Source organism: Myotis lucifugus, unplaced genomic scaffold, assembly GCF_000147115.1.
Source record: "Myotis lucifugus unplaced genomic scaffold, Myoluc2.0 scaffold_39, whole genome shotgun sequence".
In the NCBI taxonomy this organism is placed as follows: Eukaryota; Metazoa; Chordata; class Mammalia; order Chiroptera; family Vespertilionidae; genus Myotis; species Myotis lucifugus.
The window spans coordinates 141,499-149,165 of NW_005871087.1; positions in this window are offsets into that span (position 1 = coordinate 141,499).

Genomic DNA, 7,667 nt, shown 5'->3' on the forward strand with positions numbered 1-7,667 from the left:
GTGACTTCGCACCCCCTCCCATCAAGAGATGGAGTCCTGCTATAACCGGTTTGGCTCAGTGGATAGAGTGTCAGCCTGCCGACTGAAAGGTCCCAGGTTCGATTCCGGTCAAGGGCATGTACCTTGGTTGCGGGCACATCCCCAGTAGGGGGTGTGCAGGAGGCAGCTGATCGATGTTTCTCTCTCATCAATGTTTCTAACTCTCTATCCCTCTCCCTTCCTCTCTGTAAAAAAATCAATAAAATATATTTTTAAAAAAAGAGAGATGGAGTCCATTTCCCCATCTCATGAATTTGAGCTGACCTTTTTTCGTGCTTGCAAAGGAAGTGAAGTGTCCGTTGTGATCCTGAGCCTCCAGTTACTTGGCAGCCTCTCCTCTCTCTTAGCACTCTTCCCAGATTCTGGAGCATGAGAGACTATGTGAAGCAGAGCCCAGCCAGCCAAGCTCAGTCCCTCCTCATCCAGCCGGTTCCCAGCTGATCCACCAGCTGACCCCAGACCCATGAGTGAGCCCAGATAAGTCCACAATAACAACCCAGTTGAGTCCAGACCAAGTGACCAATCATAAGCAGTAAGTGCTGCTTGGTTTAGGCCACTAAGTTTGGTCTGGTTTGTGATGCAGCAAAAACTAACGGATACCATGGCTTTATCCTGAGATGCATGGGAAGCTATTGAAGGGATTTAAACAACGGAGTAACAGGCGGAGACCTGTCTTTGTAAAAGTTACTCTGGCTGCTGTGTGAACGATGTGTGGAGAAGAGACAAGATTAGCTCAGAGACCAGTTAGTGAGTACACCTGTCATGCGGGGGGGAGTGATGGCCACCTGGCCCAGGAGGTGGCAGTGGGTGTGCTAAGAAGTGGGTGGACATGGGAGCGCTTCAGGAAGTGACGCCCGAAAAACTTGGTGACCGATTCAGTGCTGGGGGCAAGGAGAAGGAGATGTCAGTGATGACTCCTCAGTTTCTACTTGAGCAACTGAGAGGATGATCGTATTAGTCGGGGTTCTCCAGAAAACAGAACCCACTGGATGTGAAGAGATTTAGAAGGAATTCGCTCACATGATTATTGAGGCTGGCGAGTTCAAATCTGCAGTGTGGGCTGCAGGCTCTAGACCCAGACAGCTGACAGTGCATGTGAAGTCCAAAGACGTCTGCTAAAGAATTGTGTACTTGGGGCAGGGTCCATCATTTTAGTCTTGTCAGACCTTCAGCTGGTTGGATGAGGCCCATCCACAATCCACATTATGGAGGGCAATCTGCTTTACTCTACCAATTAAGATGTTAATCTCATCCAAAAACACCCTTGCAGAAACTCCCAGGATAATGTTTGACCAAATATCTGGGCACCGAATGGCCCAGTCAAGTTGGCACATAAAATTAACCATCACGCCCTAGCTGGTTTGGCTCAATGGATAAAGCATCAGCCTGTGGACTGAAGGGTCCCAGGTTCGATTCTGGCCAAGGGCACATGCCTGGGTTGTGGGCTCGATCCCCAGTAGGGGGGCGGGCAGGAGATAGCCAATCAATGATTCTCTTTCATCATTGATGTTTCTCTCTCTCTCTCCCTCTCCCTTCCTCTCTAAAAATCAATAAAATATATTTTTTTAAAAAAATTAATCATCACAATGGTGCTGCCAGTTACTGAAATGAGGAGGCAGGCTTGTGGGCAAGGTGATGAGCTCAGAGAAGCACAAGGCTCAGTGGATAGAGGGTGCTTTGGCCATGCCCTAGGCATCCCGGGAATCCTGAGCAGTGAGGGCTGGTTCTTCCATCCTAGCAGTCATTCCATCATCAGCTCATGTGTAAGCCTAACACCAGGGCAGCCACTGACGGGACCCAGGAGAAGCAGATGGATGGCACAGCCCCCACCTCAATAGACCATGAGAGTTTCATTAGAGAAGAATGGAATCCAAGGGAAAAGGACCCCACTGGACCCATGAAGGAGGCCCTGGAACTGCCCCTTCAAAGCAGCCTCCCACTGTGGCAGCCACAGGGGCTTTGCAGTGGGAAGCCAACCCCAAGACTGGCCGGCGAAATAGCCCCTGGGCCTGTGTGCCGCATACAAGGCCCTTCAAGATCTGCTTGCCTCCCCAGAGTCACCTTCTCTTACTCCACCTTCTAGGAAAGGACAGCGGGATAAGGAAAATGGTTAAGAGCCTGGGCTTTGTCATAGGCTGCCTGGGAGCAAATCTTTGCCCTATCAGTTATGAGCCTCTCTCCCTGGCTAAGTCACTTCACCATTCCCCAGCCCTCTCATCTGTGACGTGGGGGTGATCAAACAAGACAGACTTACGTGTGGTGAGAATTAACTGAAACAAAGCTTCCTACAGCGCCTGGCACATGGTGAGTATGCAGTTAAGTGATAACTACTATTATGAGATTATTGCTATTACTTTTATCCTGACTATAGGCTTTAATGTCCAGCAAACCTTGTCTGTGCCTTATTGACTACTTAAGTTCTACGAGTTAATCTTCCCTACACCTTCCCTCTTCCCTCCAGCCCAGCGGTTCTCAACCTGTGGGTCGCGACCATTGGAAAACACATATAGCATATCAGATATTTACATTACAATTCATAACAGTAGCAAAATTACAGTTATGAAGTAACAACGAAAATAATGTTATGGTTGGGGGTCGCCACAACATAAGGAGCTGTATTAAAGGGTCGTGGCATTAGGCAGGTTGAGAACCACTGCTCCAGCCTCTCCTGCCGCCCGCCCCAAGAGAACATGAGGAAGTGAGAGGGCCTTCTGGCGAGGCAATGCCTTTGGGACCTCTCTCCTGCTAAGTGGCCTTGTTTGCAGGTTTCCTGAGGCTCCGGCCCAATCCTTAATGAGTTGGCAAGAAAAGATTTCTCAGCTCAGTTTGCTGCTCCTGCCAGAGTCCAAAAAAAAATGCTAAGCGGCATCTCCCTGCTCCAAAAGGAAGGAGGGTCATGCTGGGCCTGCCGTGTTAGATAACACCCAGCAGGCTGGGACCCGGGTGGACCTGAGCGCACCTTCCTGCCACCTGCACTGCTGGTAATTGGTCAGGTCTCTCCAAGCAGGCCCTGTTCCCGCTGCTAATGGCCCCACCGCCTGGCACTGCCAACGGCTCTGTGCCCTTCACCCGGTGCTGTCTGCAAGGCTCCCAGAACTCCCCTCCATCATTTATTCAAAGTTCCTCACGTCCACAGACCCCAGGAGGTAGGCTGGAAGCGGCAGGCTGCACGCCAGAAGCCACCCACCTGCCCTGTTAACTGTCTGGTCTTGTCAGAACTGCTGCATGTGGGAGGGAGGGATGGGCTTGGTGGGGGAGGGCAGAAAGTGGGTCACTATTTTCCTCACACAAAATGGGAGCTTCTCATTCATTCCTCTATTCTTTAGAAGTTTACCGAGCGCCCACTAGATACCGAGTTCCCCATTACTGCCAGACTCACAGCTGAGAGCAAGAGAGACAGGGTTTCCATGCAGGTAGTACGGCCAGATTTGAATCCAGAAATCACATACTAGTAAGTGAAAGCTTTATTATGCTCTGCAATCGCTGACACAAAATTCAGAGTGATAGCATATGTCCCACACTATAGGACAAGAGGCCCAGACTGAGTCAGAGGCTGGGATTGGCCTCTTCAGGATTCCTGGGGAGTCCTTCTGCACATTCAACAATGGAATGCACCTCATGCAGACACAAAAAGTAACAACTGGCAAAACGGGAGGGTACCGAGAAGGGGAGGGTTGGGAGCATTTTACAGGAAACAGCATACACAAAGGCCCTGTGTCGCAGACATCATGAGCGCCCAAGGAGGACAGTGGTAGACTCAAGCTGAGCCTGGAAAGGTAGATGGAGTCCCAGAGTCCCAGGGGAGCAGCAGCTCTCAGTGCATGAAGACAACAAACATAAAGGTGAGCGTAGGACGCAGCTCACTGCCATCACTGTCGTGACACCCCTGCGCTCTATCTAGCATGAGCCTTTGACACTGTCACACAAAGGCTGAGGGATGTGGTGGTTTCAGGCAGTATTACAAGAGAGAGGAACTCAGTTGGGGCCAGCCAGCCACAAACGGAGATGGAAGGGGAGATCATTCTGCTAGGAGCGGTATTTTCTGTCTATGGCCAGCAATCTAACTTGACTGGGGGTCTGATACTTTTATGACCTTGGAGAATAAAAGACAAGGAGGAAAGTTCCCACAGGCAGAGCTGGAACTCCAGCGGACAATGAACACAGGCTTTGTCCCCAGACAGTAAAAACGGGGGTCCGAATGCACTAAGCATGAAATGTGTCCTACAGCAGGAAAGGGAATATTTGCCACCCCAGCCCAGTGTGACCTCTCTCGTGGACCAGAGTCCACCGCATTTCCCATTTTCTCTTTTCAGCATGGAGTTCCTGCTGGGATTATCCTGTGTCCACAGAGCCACTATGTTGTGATTAGATCACTTTACTTTTAGTCTAAAGACCATCAGATCAAGGGAAGCCTATCTTGATCTGATGGACAGAACTGCGCATCACCAGAGACCCTGGTCTCTGACCCAGATGCAGGACCCAGTGGGACTCTGTGCGTGTGCTGTACGGAGGGGAAAGGCACACACAGCTGTTTGGCTCGCCAAAGGAGTTAGCGATAGCAGAGGTTGCCAATAATGGATGCTTCCCTAATGTGATAAGTATATTGATTTCAATTTTTTTAACCTGCCTCAGAGTTAACAGGAAAACACAAGAAGCACTCCCATTAGAGTCTGGAACAAAACAAGAATATCTACCATCACCTTGTTTATTGAACGTGGTCCTGAAAATAACTAACCAACGCAATCAACAATAAACAGAAATATATATATAGTACAAAAAAAAATAAAAGTGGAGGTAAAGTGTTCTGTGTCTGTAGTTGGTGAGATTAAAAACCAAGAAAAGTCCAAGAGAACTCAATGAAACTCCATTGCAAACAATAAAAAACACTGTAGGTTGAATGGAAACAAAATTAATATAAAGAATTTAACAGTAAGTTAGAAGGTATCACGGAAGAAAATAACTCATTTGTAATAACAAAAAAAGGATAAAACATATAACATGCAAAATATACACAAAGAAAATTCAAATTGCCCCTGATGCACACAAAAAGGCTTTACATTGATGGGAAAGTATACAATATTCTTAAGTAGGAAATCCCTCATATGGAAAAAAACAGCAAGCAAAAATTAAAAAAAATATATATATTGTTTTAAAGCAATGTGAGAGGACTGCCAGATAATAAGATATTACAATATTATAGTAATTAAAATAATATGGTACTGGCACAGGAAAGGGCAAAAAGATCAGAGGAACAAAATTTAAAGCCCAAAAAAAGATCTATGAGTAAATGTGAGTGTATATAAATAGATACACATGTAACATATGATAAAGATGATATTTTGAATAAGTAAAAGATTTTTTTCAACAAAATAACATTGGAAAAACTAAATAACCAGATAGACAGGCCTGCCAATTCCATTTTTTTTCTAATTTGTTGTGACAGTTTTGTTTTGTTTTTTACTTTACATATGATGGTGTGTATGTGTTTTTTGCAATGCAGGTGTTTTTTATTTCTGTTTTTGTTTTATGTAGTCAAATATATTGATCTCTTGTACTATGACTTCTGAGTTTGTGTCATTCTTAGAAGTCTTGCCCATCTTGAGATTAAAACAATTCTCGCATTTTCTCCTAATACTTTATAACTTTACTTTTTTCAGACTTAAACCTTTGATCCATCTGGACCTTATTTCGGTGAAAGATGTGGGGGAAGGCCAAGTTGATTTCTACCATCGTGATTTTACATAGAACCGAGGGGTGTTCAGACAAGAAAAGTGATTCTTCCTTTAGTTCTAGAACAAGATCCTGCTCCCAACTGCAGAGAATCAAGCAGCCTGCACTGGTCAAAGCCATGCTCTTCAGGACCAATAAAATGTGCAGGTCCCGCATGGCCTCCACAGTAAAGGTCAAAGGCAGGCTAAAGGTATGTAGGACCCTGCTGTGCTTTTCACCCCAAACTGCCTCTGGCTTGTTCCCTTCTCAGAGCACACTCATGATCTGGGATGAAATACCTGTGCTACCTGGGATTCACCCTTTACCACATTCATTGCCTGGCTAACTCATTTTTCAAATCTAAACCCAGCCATTACCCCTGGGCTGCCTTGCCTTACACAATACACACACACACACACACACACACACACACACACACACATTCCCCACCCACATCCCTTCCTCTGGGCCACCGTACATGTCCTCAGACCCCTCCACACAACCACTGCCGAAGCAGAAACCACATTCCCTACTGTGCTGTTCGCTGGTGTGTATCTTCCCGGCTGGACTCCAAGCAAATGTGCCTGCTGCTTCTGCGACCCCCCACCTAGTGCAGAAGGATGCTGACAGAAATGACCTCCCACTGAGTGGAGGTCTTCCAACCCGCTCCATTAGTATTTTTCTAGGGCCAAGAATGGGGGAATCATCAAGAATTGTTCCTATCAGCAGTATACGTCCAAAGAAAATGCAAATTACTGATGCTTAATTACTAACAGAGCGGATCATTTTAGCCAGCCATTCTGGCAGACATTAACATGGTAGTCTTTTGCAAAAATGGTCCAAATTATTCTCATCTCTACATTCGTACTCTTTTCGATATGATTTTGCAGTACCTCCCATCCTTGTCCCTGAGTCTGACCTTGAGACTTGCTTCGGCCAAGTGTAGCAGAAGAGATACTGATCCTGTCCCAAGGTCAGATCTTAAGGGTCCTTACATGTTTTTTGCTTGTTTTCTCGGAATTATATCCACCCATGTGAAAAGCCTGGGCTGGCTTTCCGGAGGATGACAGATACACAGCCAAGTCACCCCCATCATGCCAGGTAGCTTTCCTCTTTGGCTTTGATGGCAATATATGGTGTGGAAGAGAGAAGAGTGTACAAGGAAAAGGAAGTCCATCCCAAGTCAACAAACATCTGTGGCTCAGATGCTCTGAGTTGAGCACTCCGCTGAAGATGGCCAAGGGATACAGTCTGTGCTCCTTGGCCAGACCCATGAGCCCTCCTTGTCTGGCCCCGTCTGAGTCCCTGGCCTTTTTCCCCTTTATTCCCCCCACCCACTCTCACTTCTGGCATCTTGAGCTACTCAGTGTCCTCGGCCTCTAGTCATCTCGATGCCTCCCTCTCTCCACGCCAGCTAGCCCTTCATCTCGCTGGGGATGCCTTCCCTTTTAGATCCGGAAAACTCCTACTCAGCCTTCAGTGCCCAAACCAAGCATTTTGAGAAAACAAAAGCATCCCTGAGAACTTTCAGCTAAGAGTTGGCCTGGTTGCTACCAGCGAGCATTGATGTTCCCCTGATGAAATAAACAATTTCAGTGGAGAACTCCAACGAGACAACAATACCACTCCAAAGCCATCCCTGCACAGAGATACACACACAGACACTGCGCAGCCACAGGAATGACCAAGCATGCAGTCCCTCGGCTCAAATGAGTCTCTGTGGCTTCTTTCCTAATGACATCTCCAACCCCACGCCATCCCTCCCACCTCCTAGACCAGGGGTCCTCAAACTTTTAAACAGGGGGCCAGTTCACTGTCTCTCAGACTGTTGGAGGGCCGGACTATAGTTTTAAAAAAACTATGAACAAATTCCTATGCACACTGCACATATCTTATTTTGAAGTAAAAAAACAAAACGG